The sequence below is a fragment of the Triplophysa dalaica genome, chromosome 14, assembly GCF_015846415.1.
Source record: "Triplophysa dalaica isolate WHDGS20190420 chromosome 14, ASM1584641v1, whole genome shotgun sequence".
NCBI classification, from domain to species: domain Eukaryota; kingdom Metazoa; phylum Chordata; class Actinopteri; order Cypriniformes; family Nemacheilidae; genus Triplophysa; species Triplophysa dalaica.
The window spans coordinates 7814317-7834413 of NC_079555.1; positions in this window are offsets into that span (position 1 = coordinate 7814317).

Sequence of the window (20097 nt, forward strand, 5' to 3'; positions counted from 1 at the left end):
GCTTTGAGCTGGTGAAGTCCAGCAAGCACGCTATTTTGTTCAGCCTCTTTATGTACAAAAAAACATTCTTTAGAATATAATTTCATGACCTTTTATATTCCTACAGTTCTTAGAGGAAAAGTTCAACCCAAAATGCAAATTCAGTCATCACTTAATCACTGTCTTTTCATTCTAAACTGCATTACTTTCCTTCTTCTGCAAAATAAACAAAACAGAAAAAAAAATGTTGATCCCCATTCACTTCTATTGTATGGACCCAAAAACAATGCAAGTCAACGGGGGCCGACAGTTTTCACATTCCTCAAAATATCTTATTTTTTGTTCTGCAGAAAGAAAGCCATGCAGGTTTGAAAGTGCATGAGGGTGAGTAAATGATAACAGAATTTGCATGTTGGGGTACACTGAAAAATAAGCAAATTCTGAACCTGTTTTTTTCCCCTCTATGAAGCATAAAAAATGAAGAATATTCGATTTATTGAGAGGCACGGTGCAGAGGAAGATTTTAGTGAATACTGCTCGTATAGCTTCAGAAATTTGAAATGAAGTACTTTAGTCTGGTCTTTTATGATCTTTTTATAGTTTGTATAAATCACCGTCCACTTTCATTGTATGGAAAAGAAAAATCTAGGCTGAGTATCTAATATCTCATTTTATGTTTCATGGAAAAGAGAAAATAAAATAGGGAACGACATGATGGTGAGTAAATAATGATAGAATTTACTTTATTGAGTGAACTGTTCTTTTAACAACCAGATCACCATCATTCCAAACTGCTTTGATTAAATTTCCAAAGTCTCAATAAAGACTTCTTAAAACTGAGTGTCCCGCATCTAACTACTCTTTTTAAAGCATGGTTTGGAAGCCTTATGATTATAACATGCTTCTTGCCAAGCCCTCAATGAATTCCATAGGCCACAGAGTTCAGAATGTAATCCTTCCTCGGTTCTGCTCTCCTATTGCACTGAGGCTAAATACTGCAAAACTCTTTAAAGGATGTTGCAAACACCTCCTATACTCAACTATTCTGAGAGTTAGTTTGTGTGAAAATGCAGTGGATAAAACTGAACGTGGGAACACTACAGAGTGACAAGTGCAGATTAGATTGTCCTTGTATGAAAGAGCAACCTTCTGTACATCTTTTGTGCATTTTTCTCTCATGACCCTTTACTTTTGTGACTTTTTCCAGCTACACAGAGCCGGCCTGAATTTTACAGGTATGCCAGCCTGATCTCACGGGAATTCATATCTGTTTTACAAGGTGGCTAATTTGTATAAATTCATACAATGTGGTACGAAAATGTACAATTAGAAAAAACAATACTGAAGCTTCACTATTAACCCCACTTCTGAACCTAATGTCAATGGCGCATGAGCAAATTGTATTATAACATAAGAATAAGATCTACAAAATCAAACTTGTAAAACACAAATTGCTGTGAGTTTGTGTTGGATATTCAACACGTATCACTAGTCCAATGCTTACAGGTTTCACTTTCAAGGGTTTCGCTTTGAAAGGATAGTTCACCCAAAAATTCTGTCATCATTTACTCGCCCTCTTGTCATGTTAAAGATTGTTTTAAAGATTGTTGGTAACCAAACAACCCATTCACTTGCATTGGTTTTGTGTCTATACAATAAAAGTGAATGGGTAACGCCGTTGTTTGGTTGCAACATTCTTCAAAATATCTTCTTTTGTGGATGTTCTGTGGAAAAAAAGTCATGTTTAAAACGACATGTGGGTGAGTAAATGATGACAGAACATTCATTCCTGGGTGAACTGTCACAGTTTTCCTTCGGTTCTTGTAAACTTTGAACATTTTGGGTAGAAATAAAAAGTCCCAAATGAGAGAACTTGAATCTGTGCACATTTTGAGATGTTGTGAGATCTCTTTCAAAACTCAAGAGAAGGCACGTGTTTTATATCACATCTCTGAAGAAAACAAATATGTAGTACAGGAGACTTAAGCACAAGACTCTCCCGTTAATCTCATAACTGTACAAGAAACAATTACGATATTAAATAGATCTAACCGAAGATCTTTCTTTTTACTTTCAGAACGAGTTTATCTTGGATATTTACCACACTTGAAATGCTTTTAATCCTGATACTTTATTGAGATCCCAAATGTTAAATAATATGAGGAGGTCAGGTTAATTCTTTCAGAATCGCTCTTACACTTTTCACAGGTAATTTCCTACGCTGTTATCTTTTGATGATTGCATGGAAAGGTTTTGTTTTGTTTCAAGGCGTCACATCCAGATAGTGCACATCTTACAACTTTGATGTTTCATTGACGGCTATCAGATTTAGAACATGTCTGGTTGTCTGTACTTAATTAAAAAAGTTATACATCTGAGGTCATTAGATCATCCCCCTCCATGTTTAAGCAGCAGCCCTGACAGACGGGAGCGGAGGAGCAGTTATACAAGCAGCTGCCTGATTACCGTACACTACACAGGAGCTGCTGCTGATGACCTGATCCAGCCCGGCACATCTGGCGCTGGCACAAACACGCCGCACTAATAGCACATTTGAAGGCGCGCGAGAGGCGAAGATTACACAGAGTGCCTGGAAGACTTCCTGCTTGCTTGCTCTCTCATGAGTGAGACCTGCGGAAGTCTTCTCACCTATAGGTTAGTGTGCTTTAATTACAGAAAGCCGCTTTCAGTTCACCTGACCGCACAACATGCACGTACACGCCTCATCGCTGGATGCGTCGGGGATGTACAGAGATGAGACCACGCTCGGGGTGGAGATGAGAGAATGGAGACAAGACGTTCACCCCCCTTTCCGTATCGGGATTAGCGTGACTCGGTTTCTACATTCAAGGTTTGGGAATACGTTAAGCACATTAGGGATTTTCTGAGAAACGGCAGTGAGAGGTGCTTTTTGCGAGCACCAACGTTCCTGCGATGTTCCCGCCCTCCCCGTTATAATTGCAGGGTTAAGAGGGGCCTCACTGACGTAGACGCAGGATTTATTTTAGTGAGTTTCCACAGAGTTTAAAGAATGCTGTAGCACACCCTCCGCAGATACACGCACTCCAGAGTTTTGAGGCTAAGATGCAATAAATACAAGTGCACTCTCATTCACCTTCATGCCCTCACTCAAACACACACACACGTTATGTTTCTTATACATTGTGGGGACTTTCCATAGGTGTAATAATTGTTATACTGGACAAACTGTATTCTATTGCCTTCCCCTAACCCAGCCACATAATCGAACCAGAAAACTTTCTGCATTAATACATTTTTAATTAAACATCATTTAGTGTGTTTAATAATCCATTTGAATTGTGGGGACCGGCCATCTGTCCCCACAATGTAAGTGTGTGAGACTTTGTATATGTATAAAAACAATAGACCTCCTTCGTTTTTGCGGTTTCACCCACGTTCAAGACCTTTATTTGATCTTTTATTGTCACTGCAAAATTTCATTGAGAACGCTCCATCAAAGGGCGTCCTTGTACTCCATGTTAGCACAAGCAGCGATACAATAGTCCAACCTTGTTAACTACTCGGGTTTTGGATCGCTTTACGTTTTAAAGAGCGATATATTGTCTTCGGGTGCTTTTTGAAAACGGAGCGGAGAAGTATGTTTCTTTTCCTTCGGTCTCAACAAAGAGACACTACGCCTGACTCCACTACAATCTTCCCTTTCAGCAGCGTGTAGCCATGACAGTGGGCTGTGTCCCTACCCCTGAAACCTGGCCAAGAGACCCCCCTTTTCAGAAGAATGAGAAAGGCATTCCTCTTTCAGTTAACCACCAGGGGACAAGACTCCATTCAGATGGAATCAGACTTAAATTACTCAGTCCTTCTGTTTTTTTAGAAAGGGAAGGTTAAGTTCTTCCTATAGATTCCCTGTATATATTCCCCTAGGGACAAGTGCAGTTAATAAGGGCAAGTTTTGTTAGTGTCCTTGTGGTGCTGGCATATTTGATTAATCTCATATGCAACAAAAAACTGACTTGAACACAAAATGTTTTTACTATGAATGGCTCTACATTCGTAAATGTGAATTGAGGTTAAACATGATGAAACTTAAAACGTGTGATCTTATTTTATTCATTATTCATTGATGCCCTCTTGAATGTTGTGTAGTTTTGCCACACAACATTCCTTCATCTCATGTTGTTTTAGCCATATCGTAGCATTCCATAACTTAAAACTATGTAATGTTTAATTTGGGGTGAACAAGCGTCTCTGCTTTATCCTGGTTTACCAGACTGTCCCATCAGCTCAACGAAAGACGAACGTTTTTTCCAAGGGGGCCTATTAAACAGAAAATGTACACTGCTAACAGCCTCTCTCATTCTCTCCCTCTCTTCTCCCTCCTAATATGTTCCATATTGTGAGTTTAAATAGGGTGGATTCAGGAAGTGCAGTCACACTGCTTTGCCTTTCCAAGATTCCAGGCTGAGGTTTGGCCCGGTGTGGTGGTGGTTCTGCGGGTTCGGTCTCCTGGGCAAGCCTGTGTCGGGTTTCCTCCTCCTGGGAGAATAGGTGTCCACGTCGCCTGTTTTGCTGCCTAAATGAAAAATAGTTTGTACTCTTGTATTGTGCGGTGCTGCTTTGAGATGCAATCCTTTTGCAGACGATAGCAGTTGTCAAGCGTTATAGGGGCAATTGTAGCTGTTATAGGAGCTTAGTGAAGTTGTTTTATACTCATAAAAGTCTGCAAATAATTTTGGGCATATGAGGTGCGAGAACTTGTGTGCCCACATTGTGTGAATGTGTAGTTTTTTTCCATAGCATGTGCATCGCGTATCCTGAATATTCCCGTTTGAGCGATGTGATAATCTGGAGAGCTTCACGAACACTTCAGGGAAGCAGAGGAGATCAGAGACGTTCTGTGAATACCTCCCTCTTTCTCTACTCCAGATAATCAATCACAGAGAATGCTCTTCTGCTGCCAAACATCTGACGTGTTTCTTGCAGGGGAATTAGACAGCGCAGTGTTGTAGCTCTCATTCATGTCTTTATCTCAGGCTGTATCTCATGCAGAATTGCCCGTGAAGAAAAAGCCTCTCGACTTTAAGAAATATATTTATTGTGGATTTAAGTCCCGTTTGCAGCATCAGTCCCGAATGAGTGTGTGGGTGTGTGAGTGAGTGCTTGTAGTGTTCAGGTTTGTGGGGACCAAATGCTATATTATGTTTATTTGAAAAAAAAAATGTTTTTTTGTGAAGGTTAGGTTTGGGGTCCCACAAGGAGGGAGACAAGTCTCCTCCCACACTGAGGCTAAAAGTCTAAATTGTAAGTCAAACTAAATAATGCTTATTTGAAAATGTGAAAATGCAAATAGTCGGCTAACCTCCTTTTAGGAACAAATCTCTCCCCAGATGTGTAATTCTGACAACAGTTTTTTTGGATGCTCATTTGTACATCTGAATAAATCTTGTACGTATTATATTCTGAAACAATTCTGAAAGTCCAAAAAGTTTTATGTCGTAAGTTATGGGTTAGTCTTGATTAGTGTAGTATGTGTGTGTGTAACGGGGGTTGCTTAAAGAAACAGTTTTCCCCAAAATTTGGTCTTCATTTAATACCCCTTGAGTTGTTCCAAATCTGTATACATTTCTTTGTTCTGATGAACACAAAGATATTTGGAAGATACTTTTTTGGGTGAACTGTACATTAAACAATATTTTAAGGACGAATTTTACCCAGAAATCTGACAAATCTGAGCAAAACATCCCTTTGGGAATGTCATCGTTTGTGTAAACGCTAAACATCTGGAAATTAAAGTTGTTTTTTTTTGTTTTATAAATGCAAAAAAAGTAAGAGTTATAATGTGTGAGGTTGTACTGTAATGTTTATAACTAGCTGGGTATTAAAACAATAGTCTTTGTAATCTCCTCATTTAGTAAATATTTGTGTGTGCTTACGTACGTTGCGTGTAAAGGGTAAAAGGGGGTTTTGAGCACTTCTCTCTCAGGAAAAAAGATGAGTGAATAGATTCAGCTTCAGCTTAGAGGTCAGGTTACACATTCCATGGGGGCACACACTGCAGCTTGTCTCCATACTGAAATACCTGTGTGCTTTATGTTTGTGTGCATCCATTTGTGCATATATCCACACCTAATTTTCAGAAACGACGAAAAAACTCCATGCTGCACAGTATTCCTTTTCATAAGCCCATGGTTTGCTTTTTCTGGTTCATTCCAGATATGATATCCAGCATATAATTACAGTATTGTTAGAGCAGAATTACCAGGCGTTAGTCTGTGGAAGGCTTTTTCTCTTGACATTACTGGGAGAGAATAAAGCTGGTATGAGGGCCAGGATCCAGAGCTGTGGAGAGGGGTAATGAGAGAGAGAATCCCAGAGGCAGCCACTGTAATTGGCCTGTAAATGTCCAGAGAGCCCCAGGGACCAACCCCTACACATGGACTTTCCAGATGTTGAATGTTCTCTTCAATCGTTCTGATATTTGAGTCACAATGGCCACACCCAATGACAGTATCTGTCACATTTTTTGGAAAAAGTCCTCAATTAGGTTCTCCACATATGCGTTTTTGTTAGATAAACTGTGCTGTTGTTTGCAGCATAAAACCAATGAAGGAAATTGAAAGCCTGGTTTTCGATTTCATGGAGGATTGTTTATAGATAATAACCTTATTGTTCTAAACCAGGACTCAAGTTTCGATGGTAAACATCTGAAGACGTATACAAAGCTCTAGTAAATATGACCTCAAACTGATTTCATTACTGTACTTAAGTAACAGGCTCAATACCACATGGATTTGGAAGACATAGAATCCATAAACAATCACATACGAGAAAGAAAATACAGAAAAAGGGAAAGGAAAAGAGGAGAAAGAAAGAACGCTGCACTTTTAGTCTAATTTGCGGAAAAGCTTGTTCCCCTTAAAACTCTGAAGAATCCAGTAAGAGAAACCACGGGAGTGACTTTAAGTGCTGCTGGTGCCTACTGGATGTGTGTGTGTGCGTGTGTGTGTGTGTGTGAGAGAAAGAGAGAGAGAGAGAGAGAGAGAGAGAAGAACCGTTCTACATTATGGCTTTGATTAGCAACAATGCTATTTATTTGACTATTTTCTGACTTCTATGGGGAAAATTACGTATTTGTATGTCAAACATCACCATCAGCTGATTTGCTGTTGGTTTAGACTGTTATTTACGAAAGGCTTTTTTCTTGTAAGATGGCGCAAACAGGCTTGCTTTATACTATACATACACTCAAAAAATGTGTTTGTTAAATTTACTTAAAAAAGCTGTGTCAAGTGGTTCCATGCACACTATATTAAGTAATATAAACAAATAAAACTTTAGTTGTATGAACTTCCTGCATGTTAGTCAAAACACAATGAGCAAATCAGATGAGGGCATCTCAGTACTGGCATTAGCACAGTTTAAGCTCATTGAATGATACAAAAGATGTCATGGGCGCCCATAAACCACTCTTGTGTATATACCACTCTTCAAAACAATGGCAACAAAAAAATACAACAAACTCTTTAAACCTCAAAGATAAAAGAACATTAAGCACAAACAAGTCTTTTGTCTTTACTGGAAAACACTTAAAATAACACTAAAGTTCAAAATGCAGTCTCACGCAAAGCATGCTGGGAACTGAAAATCCCCCTCAACCAGTCATGTTGAATTAATTTGTTCATGTTAAGTAAACTCAACAATAGGTGCAATATTATAGGGTTTTGCGTTCTACTCAACAAAGTTAAGTTGACCAGTCAAACACTTGTTAAGTAAAGCTCACAGAATTTACGTTTACTCAGTTACATGCCTTCTTTATGTACTGTGAACAAGGATTGGTTAAATAAAACTAACAGCAGCGACAGTTCATTTTTTTGAGTGTACTTACAATACAAAACTGAATTTCAGGTCCAAAGAAAATAAACACACAGAATAATGTTTTTCCTTTTTCAACCATTACGATGTTCTTTATACAGTACAGAGTTTTAGAACATCAATAATCTTCCACTATTCTGACTATCATCACTTCAGAGAAAAACACGGTCTAATGTTAATCCACTCCAGTGTGGATATATCGGTTTATCCTCTCTTTGTCTGCTTTACCCGGCCGTATCATCAGCCGAGAGACCTGAGGCTCTCAAACCGTAACATTTTTTTTTGCTAAAGGCTTTTAAAGGTCCCGGCAGCACTCTGCGTTAATAACCTGTCTTACCACTGAGCCGCTGTGTAACACAAGCCCTCACTCACATTCTTTGCTCTTTTGTTTGACTGCGTTTTGAGCTTTTCAGACTGCCGGAGCTCCTGACTGCTTCGCTTGTCTTGTGCCATCCTACTGGAGGCTGTTTAAGGCCTTAATCTAGACCTGTCTGTCAGCTGTGCCCTGTTAAGGCCCGAACTGATTGACAATGAATGCTAACTTCTGTCAGCACCTGGGAGTAAAGACCTGGGGTTTTGGGGATGGAGAGGGGGAACAAGTGAATGAGATGGAGAGGGAAAGGTAAGATGAAATGAGAGAGATGCACAGAGGGTTGGCAGTGAGGTTTATGTGTACTCCACATAAGCTTTTTGAACCAGAGTGTGTCAATAATATAAAGGAACTCTTCACCCAAAAATCAACATTCTGTCATCGTTTACTAACCTTTTAGTTGTTCCAAATCTGTAAACATTGTTTTGTTTTGATAAACAAAGAGAAAGATACTTGGAAGGAGGTTTGTAACCAAACAGTTCTTGTCCACCATTTATACAGATAAGGAACAACTCGAGTTAATGATGACAGTTTTTGAGAAATTATGATTATGTTATGAATTTATGTGAATGTTTTGTTTTGCTTGGCGGCAACAGGAAGTAAAAAAGGCCATGGAAAAAAAAAACGCTTGTATATTGATTCCCCCGCAAAAGTTTAAACACTGTGGCTCTGTGGCACTTTCAAAACATTGCCCAGACCGACACTGCACAGTTACACAGGCGGTTTTGTAATTATGCACATCTAAATAAGTAAATATTGCTATAGTTACATTATAGTGACAGCACCCAAAAATACAAATTCTGACATAAATTATTCACCTGTTTTATTCAAAACCTGTATTTCTTTGGTCAAACACAACAAAGGATAATTTGTGAAATGTCTCATTGTATGTTTTATGTTCATTCAATGTAAGTCAATGGGGGCGAGTGTTGTTTGGCTACCAACGTTCTTTAAAATGACTTCCTTTGTGTTTTGCAGAAGAAAGAAAGTCATAAAGGTTTGGAATGACATGAAGCTGAGTATATTTTAAATGTCAGTCATTTAAAAAATCTACCAGATGTAAGTTGCATTACATATATTTCAAATGTCTGGAGTTTGTAATCAGGTCTTGGCCTGCCGGGGTCCTTGAAGTTGTTAAGGCAGGTTATTGGAGGAATATATTACATGTCACTGGTGGAACCTCGCAGGCTTGGTTTAAGAAAGTGGGAGCAGCGAAGTGTTTCCATCTGGCCCTTTCCATGGCGGTTTAGTGCCCAAACCTAACACTCGCTCTCACAGACGGATTGATGCCTGTTTAATATATACCATTAAACCCACAGGTTCACCAGACAGCTACGTCAAAAAGTGCAGCCTGCTTGCAAACCTCGAGGGAAAAAACAATATTCGGGACGCGAAAAGAATGGTAGAAAACGTAGATTTGCTGTTGTGGTGTCATGTGTTACAGAAACGTTCCTGGCCTGGTTCTCACGGATTCCTGCGGGGAGATTTATGTAATCGGTCTTCCCCTCGCCTGCGGCTGCAGGTACGAGTGGCGGCAGTTTGTCAGGGATGACGACGCTGACGATGTTCAAACAGTCATTAACAAGTCAAAGAATCTCTATTAAGAATGACCCTGCAGGTATGAGAGAGCAAGTTTAACCTCAGGCTTGACAGCGGCACGTACAGACTCATCGCTTGGAAACCCACATAACATTAACATATGTAACAGCGGTGGTTAAAATCTAGTTAGCACAGTTATCTTGTAGTTTTGTTGCAGAATCTGAAGCGAGTAAGACATTCCAGTGACAAAACCTATTTAAATATATTATACTGTCAGATTAAAGCAATAATGGCTACCACAGTACGTATTATACAAAAATATTAAAATGATATCTCAGCCAAAAATGAAAATTCTCACATCATTTAATCACCCTCTTGTCCTTTCAAACATGTTTGACTTTGATTCTTGTGCAGAACACAAAATAAGATATTTTGAAGAATGTTGTTCGCCGGCGCCCACTTGCATTGGTTTTGTGTCCATACAATAGAAGTGAATCAATGCCAGCGCTGTTTGGTTACCAACATTCTTGTTTTTTGTTATGCAGAAGAAAGTTGACTGGTTATTACACAATAACGATGACAGAATTTGTTTTATTTGGGTGAACTATCACTTAAACTATTTTTTATAATACTTCCAGAAATTTGGTATTCACAAACATCATTTCAACCCCCATTGGCCTTTATACCTGGGTTTTCTTCTGCTTGTATGAACAGAATGAAGCAGGGCAGATTATTAATAAATGCAATAATAACTGCCCTTAGGCTTCTCTGCAGTCTGTATAATAGCAGGCGTCTGAGAAGAGAGAGAGGGAGAGAGAGGGGCCCTCTGCATTCTTCCTGAGAGGCCTGCATGCTGAGACTTGCTGTTGATGTTTGGAAAGTGTGCAGCTTGTCTTGCTAACACAGTCCTTTTCTGTTCACACAACAAGCCAAGCGTACAACAGGTAGTTTAGTCTAAAGTATGTAATGTGTGCGCTGATGTGAAGTCCACATCAAGCATAAACAATTTTTGGTTTGGTGTGGCAATTTATAGCATTTAGGAAAATAGTGGGAGGAGTCTGACATGTTTTGTGCAATGATATACTTGGCAGGAAGCTCATTTAATTAAATGCCATTGATTATTGATACTTTAAGGGATAGTTTATCCAAATGTATTCACCTTCATGTGGTTCAAAACCTGTATATGACTATTTCTTCTCTGTGTAACAGAGAAGTGTCTCAGTGGTTTCTTCAACATTCTACCAACTGAATGTTTCTACCAACATTCTTCAAAATATCTACTTTTGCATATTGCAAAATAAAGTCATACAAGTCTGCAATGCCATAAGGTTAAGTCAATTATTTGAAACATTTTCATTTTTGGGTGAACTATCCCTTTAATGACAAGGTTTGGTATTCATCAGGAAAACATACAAGTTGGAAGTTATTCTTCTATAACTGTATGTTTGTGTTTGTTATATTATGTTAACATATTCATCATTGATTGTTGCTGGTAAAAATAGCTTATTTTTCCGTTCCGCTGTCTAGCTGTATTTGAAAAGCAGGAAAGCGCCCTGTGTGAACGGCCCCTTTCGCTGCTTCTACCGGATCATTATAAGGCCATTAAGGTCACGCTGGATTACATGAGCCACATCCCTAAGGATGGCACACTTTTTGTGCTGTTTAGCCCGGGTCATCTGGGTTTTCCTATGAATTTCCACAACTTTTCTACTTTCTCACTTAGAACACATCGTTGGGAATTTTCCCCAACCACTCTGGGGGAATTTTGGTACCGACCGCAGCTGTCATGGTTTGACACCTGATGATGCTTGCTATCAGAAAAGAAGGTACAGAATGCGTCAAAGGCATCACTGTTGCAGACTTTAGAGTGGTGGGACACACGGGTCACAGCTGAATAAGCCCACTTTATGAAATGTCATAGAGCCATTTTTATTTTGTTTTGACTGGACAAATATTTGTGAGTCCATAATGGGGTTACACCTACAGACTCCAGCTCAGGAGACAGTAGGAGTTTGTTTTCATCCTTTTTATCTTTCCCCTGCCTCCGTCACTCCCCACTTTCCCTCCCCTGCTCATGAGTTTTTAATATCAAAGTACACTGTCTGACAGGAATAAGTCAAGAACAAGGGGGCTTTTGTTAGATCTTTCTAGAACCAGCCAGGGACGACAAGAGCTTGTCAACCCTTGTTCGGCGTGAAAAGGAGATGCAGGAAAAAAGAGGGCGAGATGGAGAGAGCTTCGTCTGTGAAACACAAAAGAGATTTTTCACTCTCTGTCTGGTTCAGTCGCAGGTTTGAAACTGAATAACATAATTTCATTTTGTCGGGACGTGCAACAGACGTTCAACAAAGGATTCCTTTTTTCTTAAACCACCTCACCACTTGTTTTCAAGATTGTGACTTCTAACAGCATGAAAATATCTGTAGTCTCCTCAAGGCATTTCTGAAGATAGGAGGGTTTTACAGCGGTTAAACTGTGCCCGGCATATTATAGATGAAAAGGATAGTTTAGCCTGGTTGATTAAAAGAGTGAAACCTGTATAGCTGAAAAAACACACGGCTGTTCAACTGGCAGGCGTTGCCCAAGGATGTGGTTTGTATTGTTATGTACTTTGTGCAACTGCTGAACAAAACTGTAAGACTTCTGAAGTTTTCCATTGCTGGAAACACAAAAGGAGGCAAAACCGTGTCTTCACATTTTCAATGATCCTCAGGGTGTGTGGCGTGGAATTGAATAAGAGGTTTTACCTTCCTCCCGTAAACATATACAGAGTATGAGCCACACTATTGTGTTATTTATTGTCTGCATTTAAGTTGTGAAATCTCATGTCACGTCAGCTGTATTGAGCTGTGATTTAGAGAAAAGGAGAATTAAGATTTGTGTCTGGTAGTGATGTCTGAAACTAAATCTCCGTCAAATTTAAGTCAAACAACTTTACAGTTTATTTAATTGACACAAAGCAGGCAGTATTCTGGAGAAAAATATACAAAAACAGGGTCCAATGCGTAATTTTTGGGAAGATCTATTTACAGAAATGCAATATAATATACATACTGTAACTATGTCTTCAGATATGCATAAAGACCTTACATAATGAACCGTTATGTTTTTATTACTTTAGGATGAGTAATTGATATCTACATAGTACATACACCACGGGTCCCCTTGATGAAATTCACCATGTTGTTTCTAAACGGACAATCTTCTCTGCAGAGGGCGTTTCGTGACTACTTTATCTATTTTGACAAAGAAACGAAAACGTGATTGGGAGGGGTGGACTGAGCAGTTGGTTGCAATTCACAACCTCACCGCTAGATGCCGCTAGTTTTTGTTCACTGGACCTTTAAGTTAGACTACGTTACCAAGCAGGAGTACTTTTCCTTTAAAAAAATGGTACATTTTTAGCAATTAATCATTCATTTGAATAAAATTGTAATAATAAATGTAAGTTTTACATTAATAGATATACTCCTAAAAGAGCTGTAGAAAAAATATGATGACTTAAGTTAAGAAAGTTTCATTTTTATTTAAAATTTTTATTTGAATTATATGAACACAAAAGGGAATGACTTTTATAAAAGGACCCAAACCTGTTGAGCTGCACACAATAAAGCCATGTTTCAACACTCCACGTGTATTTTTGGCAATATGGCTGCTTTGTTGATTGATATCCTAATAAACAGAATGTAAGTTGGATTCATTGCTTCAGGTATTTCTCACTCAAAATGTTGCCGATGAGATATTTCCATCAGCTCTAGAGAAAAAACATTGATAGATGATGCACTGTGATGATTTACGATCAGATCTGCTTTGAAGCGCCTGTCTGTTTAGATCTGTTCAGAACATCTAATGGGCACATGCTCAATGAAGCCATTCTGCCGTTCCTATTAAGTATTAGAATGGGATGAATTAGAACAGATCATGAGAATAGATTGTCTGCATTGTCTGCTACTATACCTTTGAGATTCATTGGTTTTAAACCGATCAACCTCAATGCTTGCTTCCCAGACAATATCTACAGTAGTCTCAATATAACCCTAACTTGCAGCTGGTTCTCATTGCATCTTATTCTGGCCAAGCTCCGCCCACTGAGTCTAGTATTTATCAAAGCAGGCAAAGCTGTGTTTTCTAATCAATTCTAGAACATAAAATACAAAATCTTTGTAACATTATACATTCTTAGAAATAAAACCACACTTTGAAGCAGTTCTACTGTAGGTTTAGTTTGATTGAATGTCGCTGTATTTTTGGCAAGGCAGAGCTGTAACTCCCTTTGATATGGATAGGAGCCATCAGTCACCAGTCTCTCCGCTGACCTATGGTGTGAGCTAAAGATCCAGAAGCATTAGACCTGACTGAGCATGAAGGGGAACAGGCGAGAGCTTCATGAAGCTGCTGGCCAGCTGATACCCCAGATGTGGAGCTCTGTTTGGGGTCATGTCTGCCAGTGGAATCATGTTCTTACAATATGGGCCTTACCCTTAACAGACCCCGTCTGTCTGTGAAGCCTATAATAGCCGGTGAGTTCTCAGATAGTCAAGAACAGGTTTTATTTTAGAACAAAATTTTTATGGGACAGTCCACCCTAAAATGAAAATTCTGTCATGAATTACTGGCCCTCAAGTTGTTCAAAACCTGTATACATTTATCTGTTTACTTGAAGACGAAGAAAGATATGTGGATGGATGTTAGCAACTGAGGCCACGTCCACATGAAGCCAGAGATGTCCCTTTGTGATCATTTTTCTGTAACCACACGTTGTCTCAAAAAATATCTGTGTAAACATGAAACTGCTGTGGCTCAAAACAATGTTGTAAAAATTAGTATGTGGTGCTGTAATTCTGCCACAGAAATATACGAAGGCCGGGAAGTGCAAAACACAACTACAAATCGCAAGACTGAAAACAAATCTAAAAGCAAAATAAAAACCCCAAAATCAAATTGACAAATCGGAAAACACAATGACAAAGCAGTCGAACCGGAAAAGGTAGGTATTTTGTTTGAATGGGATACTGCTGATTGGACAAAACTCCTGTCAATCAAGATATCAAGGATGCTCGATGTAACTATAAGAAAGGACATGCATATGTGATACGGCGCATTTTCCTTCATTAAGGTTCAAAAGCCACATTTTGTTAATAAAGTTGAAACAGGCTCATCTTTCATTAGGAGTAGATGCATGTCTTGGCAACTTGTTGTTTTGTTCTGCACTTCTCGGCTACAATAGACATACACTAAAAACGGAGAAGACTTGGAGCATGTGCATAAACCTTGACATCATAAAATATACGGGCTGTGCACACGAAAACGTAAGGGTGTCGTACAAGGATTTATCCACTCTTGGACCCGGTTTCAAAAAATAGCGGTTTCAGGCTCCCAAGGTGTCAGATCCGCCTGGACGAAATGCCAATACTAAACTAATTTCTTATACAGCTAAATTCGTCTCCGTGTGGACGGCCTCTGAGATTTCAAATAAAATTGAAATCTCAGTTGTTAATATTCTTCTAAATATCTTTCTCTGTGTTCAACAGAACACAGAAATGTATACTGGTTTGGAACTACTTGAGGTTGAGTAATTCATGACAGAATTTTATTTTGTTTCACTTTATATTTGATGGCAAAAGATTTATTAATTTATTATTAATCTCAGCGAGATTATTTGTATTTAGATATTTTTGTTTAATCATCTTTTTAAACAATATTTCTTAATATGGTTTATATTTGTTACAAATATGGGCAAAAAGTTCTGAAACAGTAGAAAAAACTGACCGAATGCAATGATTGGATAAACATATTAGGGTCCTGTGGTTTACACACAAGATATTAATACAGCATATAAATATATTTAGTTTAGTGATTGCTAGGATGTGAAGAGACTTTCAACCAGTATAAAAAAAATCTGGAAATAATCGCGCCCCCCCTTCCTATAGTTTAATTTGTTCTGTATGTCTTTCTAAATCTACTTCTCAACATTTCCTATGCTACACCTTTTCCAAACACCGTGTTCAAAAAATAGTAGAAGACAAACAAACACAGAAATAAATAGTTGTGCCTCATCTGTGGTGACTTTTGGCTGAGTTCGCTTTAAGTCATGTTGTCATACCCCTTAGCTTCCCACTTCCTGGTCCATCTCTCTTTCCAACCTCTCCCGTCTCCTCAAGAAGCATTATGTGCCCCACCTCACTCCCTGGCCAAAGTGTTTTCCATACTCTCAGAAAAGTGCCACTGCCGCCCTTTCCCACAGAAGACCCCGCACAGAACTGAGCAAAGGTGCTGCTCTGCCCACGTGTTTACTTTCCTATCATTAGCACCACTCCCAAGTATAGACACCTTACAGCATACTCCAAGAATGAGCGCTTACTATTTCTAGCAAATACAGCTGAAAAGGGTTATGCAATTCCAAAACACAGATTTGTATATTTTCCACTTCGCTTTCTCTCTCAATAGTTTTGTGAATACTTTCATTCATGTAGGTCTGTTTAAGGATGGGGTTTTACTAGCTCGTGGCTGGATGAAAGATGCAATCTTTACTGTCCTGGAAGCGCCTCAGTCACTGACAACTGCGCACTTAGTATCCGAGGCGAGCGGAGAGAGCTTTCATGCTCTAACAGGGGTCTGGTCACGATTAGAGCTCATTGGTTTCTGTCAGAGTGTGGGGCTTTTTGTCTGTCCCGTGATAGATGAATTAGCTTAACTGAACAAGGCTCCTGGAGAAAGCCCTCAAACTAAAGATGAGATTCACACTGACAAAATAATGAAATGTAGGTTCTCGTCCATGAGACTTAATGCATTGCACTTGTGAAGCGTGTCATTTGTGCAGTTTCAAATGTGGGTGTAAAGCACTTCAATTAGTTATTTTAAAGTAGTAGTTTAAAGTAACATTTTATCATGACAATGTATCAAAATTATACATACATTTACATACGTAAATATACATTATTTTCTGCATATGTCGGCTTTTCCCTCGTCCCTCTCTTTTGAAATAAGTTCTCTTGAATCCTCTCTTGGCCCCTGAGATACATAAACACACATTGTGCATGTACATACATGGGTAATGCATGTCGCTTTTCTAAAGAGAAGAGATAATGGTTGAAGAAAGAATGTAGAGTGCTGTGGAGTCCTACTCGCTCTCTTCATCTCTCTCTCGCTCTCTCTCTCTGGCCTCCCCAAGGGGATCGGATGTTCTCAGCAGTTATAAGCAAGCAAAGCTGGCGGCCGGCAGACCGGCTGGCTCCACAGCAGCCTGGGCACAGAGACAATGCCAGACCTTCTGTCATGAGGCTCGCTTTCACTGAGGTCAGCTAAACCAGCCTGCGGGGTAGAACACAAACGTACACACACACACACACTAGTACACAATGTCATAAACAGCTTTGCATTTAGCATATTTGAAATGGTAGATTTATTATGTTTTAAATCGTTGGCCAATGTCACTGGTGAGTAACCAAACAGCTTCACCACTGTTTCCTTTAGTTCATCTATTCTGTTGACAGACAGAGATGGTCATAAAACAGCACCATTTTTGTGCTGTTTTTTGTCTTCGGTTGATGGTGACGCAGTATTTGGCATTTTGTAACTCAGCTAATTGCTTTTAAAGGAAGAGTATGGAAGATTTTTGTTTAAAATAAATGTTTAGAAGAGATCAATTCTGTTTAAAACTCCGCTCATGTACTGTAGTGAACCTAGAATAATGTAAAACATTTTTAGTTGCTGCATTGGATATGGTGGGAAATGTCAATGATACGTCGTTCATCTTTGCTTGTTTACATCTTATAAGGTGGTCTCAGGCAAGCGTAGCTCTAACAATAAGATCCGCAGGGCAGAAGCTCAAATGATGTAAATGAAAACTCCCAAATTAACTTTGTTGAATGTAACAACATTCTGTAGTGTGCCTTTAAAAAAGACAAGTAAAACATTGTATATTAAAGAAAACCTTTACATTTCTCAATATGGGTGCCAATACTCAAGATGATATCAAGGATGCATTGAATGCATACTTGTGCTTATCGAACCTGCTTGAAGTGCCATAAGTCATTGAGGGTGCCTGCCAAGGTCTGTTTTAAACACAAGTTCTTGGAATTGAGAAATGCTTAAAAATTTAAAAACTGGAGTAAATGGGCTCCTGCTTACACCTTTAGTCTATCCCACAAATTCTATTACTTTATATGATTTACATATGCATATATGCTTTACTTTTTTATTTTATTTTCTATTTAAAATATTTCTGCTTTACTTTTATTAAGTAGTTCAGATGTGAGTCATTCAAATTGAACTTAACTGTATATACAACTGATTTCTTTTTTGCATCGTAAAAGTGTTTGAAAGGTACTTATTTAACTCTACTATATTAAATATTCCATATCAGAGAAGAGCTCTCTGTCTTCTCTCTCTCTCTCCCTTATAAATATTGAGTTCGGGTCAATTTGAAATCTGTGAAACATATAGAAAGTCCAACCAGGGGTCATGTACTGACACCCAGATTCCTGAAGTGCTGGACTGAGTCCAAATAACAAACAACCGCACGCAACGACACCCACAGATTACATTGTTACTGTATCAACCAAACTACAAGCCATTTATATCTGTATCTATTTAATACATTGTATGTAAATTGTTTTTTTATCCAGACTAAGCACTGCATCAGGTGAGATCCCTTATTCAAACTGTTTTTAAGACCACGATAATGTTTACTGTAATCCGAGCTATAACAGAGAAGCCATTCAAACTAAAAACAACTCCAGTGACAGCTCATAATTGATGACTTATTCAGGAGGGAGACGCGGAACGTTTGGATGAACCGAGGTGCTGATATTCAAGACTTGCTGTGTGTATTTTTTATCCATACATGTCATGAAAATCAACACGGCTCCGCGGCCACAGTTTTAAGGGGTTACCGGAGCCTTCTGGGTTTTGTGATGGCCAGATCTGTTCACGCTCAGGAGAGATAGAATACATTTTTAGAGAGAGTTCTTCCATCTGAGCGTGCTAGCAAGTATGGTTCTGATTTTATATCCCCCCCTCCTGAACAACCCTATCGCGGCCTGCCTCCCACACACGCACCTCTCCTGCCTGTTTGAATTCTGACACGCACAACAACAGGTGTTTACACTTCCCTATCTGTCCACACAGGTCTAATAGTGATTTATAGAGGATAAAGGGAAATTAAGCATGAAGGATTACATTGTGCATGAGATACTAGTAGGGCTGGCGGCGTGTGGGTTAGATGTGCCGGTGCTGCATGTGCCATTTGGCACATTTATGTGTGAAAGCTTTCAGATTGTATATTAAAACGTATGTATAATATGATTCTGGTAGTGTATATTTATGTTCAGTTTTGAATGCCCTTCTCATGTTTCTTAGAATGCGAACATGCACATTTGACAAATGCTGACAATAAAAAAGACATTTCAGATTTATTGTCGCATTGTTTTGGTATAGTGAAGGATATTGTTTTCGTTCTGTCTTGATAAGGATAAGGGGAGGAGAGGAGCTAAATGTGAATGGAGAGACCTTGAGGAGGCCTAAATCATGCGTTTGGTTCTCAGCGTGACCGAGAGAGCACATCCGCGTGTGATTGAGCTCTTTAAAACGCGCCCCAGAGAACAACAGAGAAAATAAACTGTTTAGTGTTTCAGTGGAAACTTTTTTCTCCCCTCCCTCTTTTCTTTCTGAATGAGAGGCTGAGCAGGAGAGCTGCGGAGTGCTGAGGTCTATCAGAAACATATGTGCGAACTTTAAGGGCGGCTGGAGAAAGAAAGAGGATAAGCCTCTCAAAATGGACCACATTCAGTTTGCTGGAGTCTCACTTTTATTAATATAATTTAATGTTTATTTACAATTTAAAATATGATGAACAATTAAGGTTACCTGGCAAAACATATTTACTGTATAGAAAACAATCGGTGTTATATAAACTCTTTAAAAGAAGGTGCACGTCATCCAAGAACCATCTAAGAACCATTTTGTCACAGCTTCGTAGCCTGTTAACTGTCACCTGTTCCTTATTCGGGACACCTAAGTTTGGCTAAATATTGTAAATGTAATTTCTAATCGAATCATGACAAACTATATATCATTGGAAAGGTCTAAGACCCTAGAATACAGATTTCTTTGGTGTTTTAAAATAATTTATGTAGGGAGAGTAATTGATTCTTTTTTATAAATAGTGTGTTTAAATTTTTTGTTATCCTTTGGCGACCCATATTTTCTTATGTATTTTTTAATCAAAGAAAAACATAAACCTTATTTTTTTATTTTTTACAATAAACCTAACAACATACCTTTAATTTTGTGTGTGTGTGTGTGTGTTTAGTTTTTTCAATAATCAGCTACTTTTCTTTTTTCAAACGAGACCA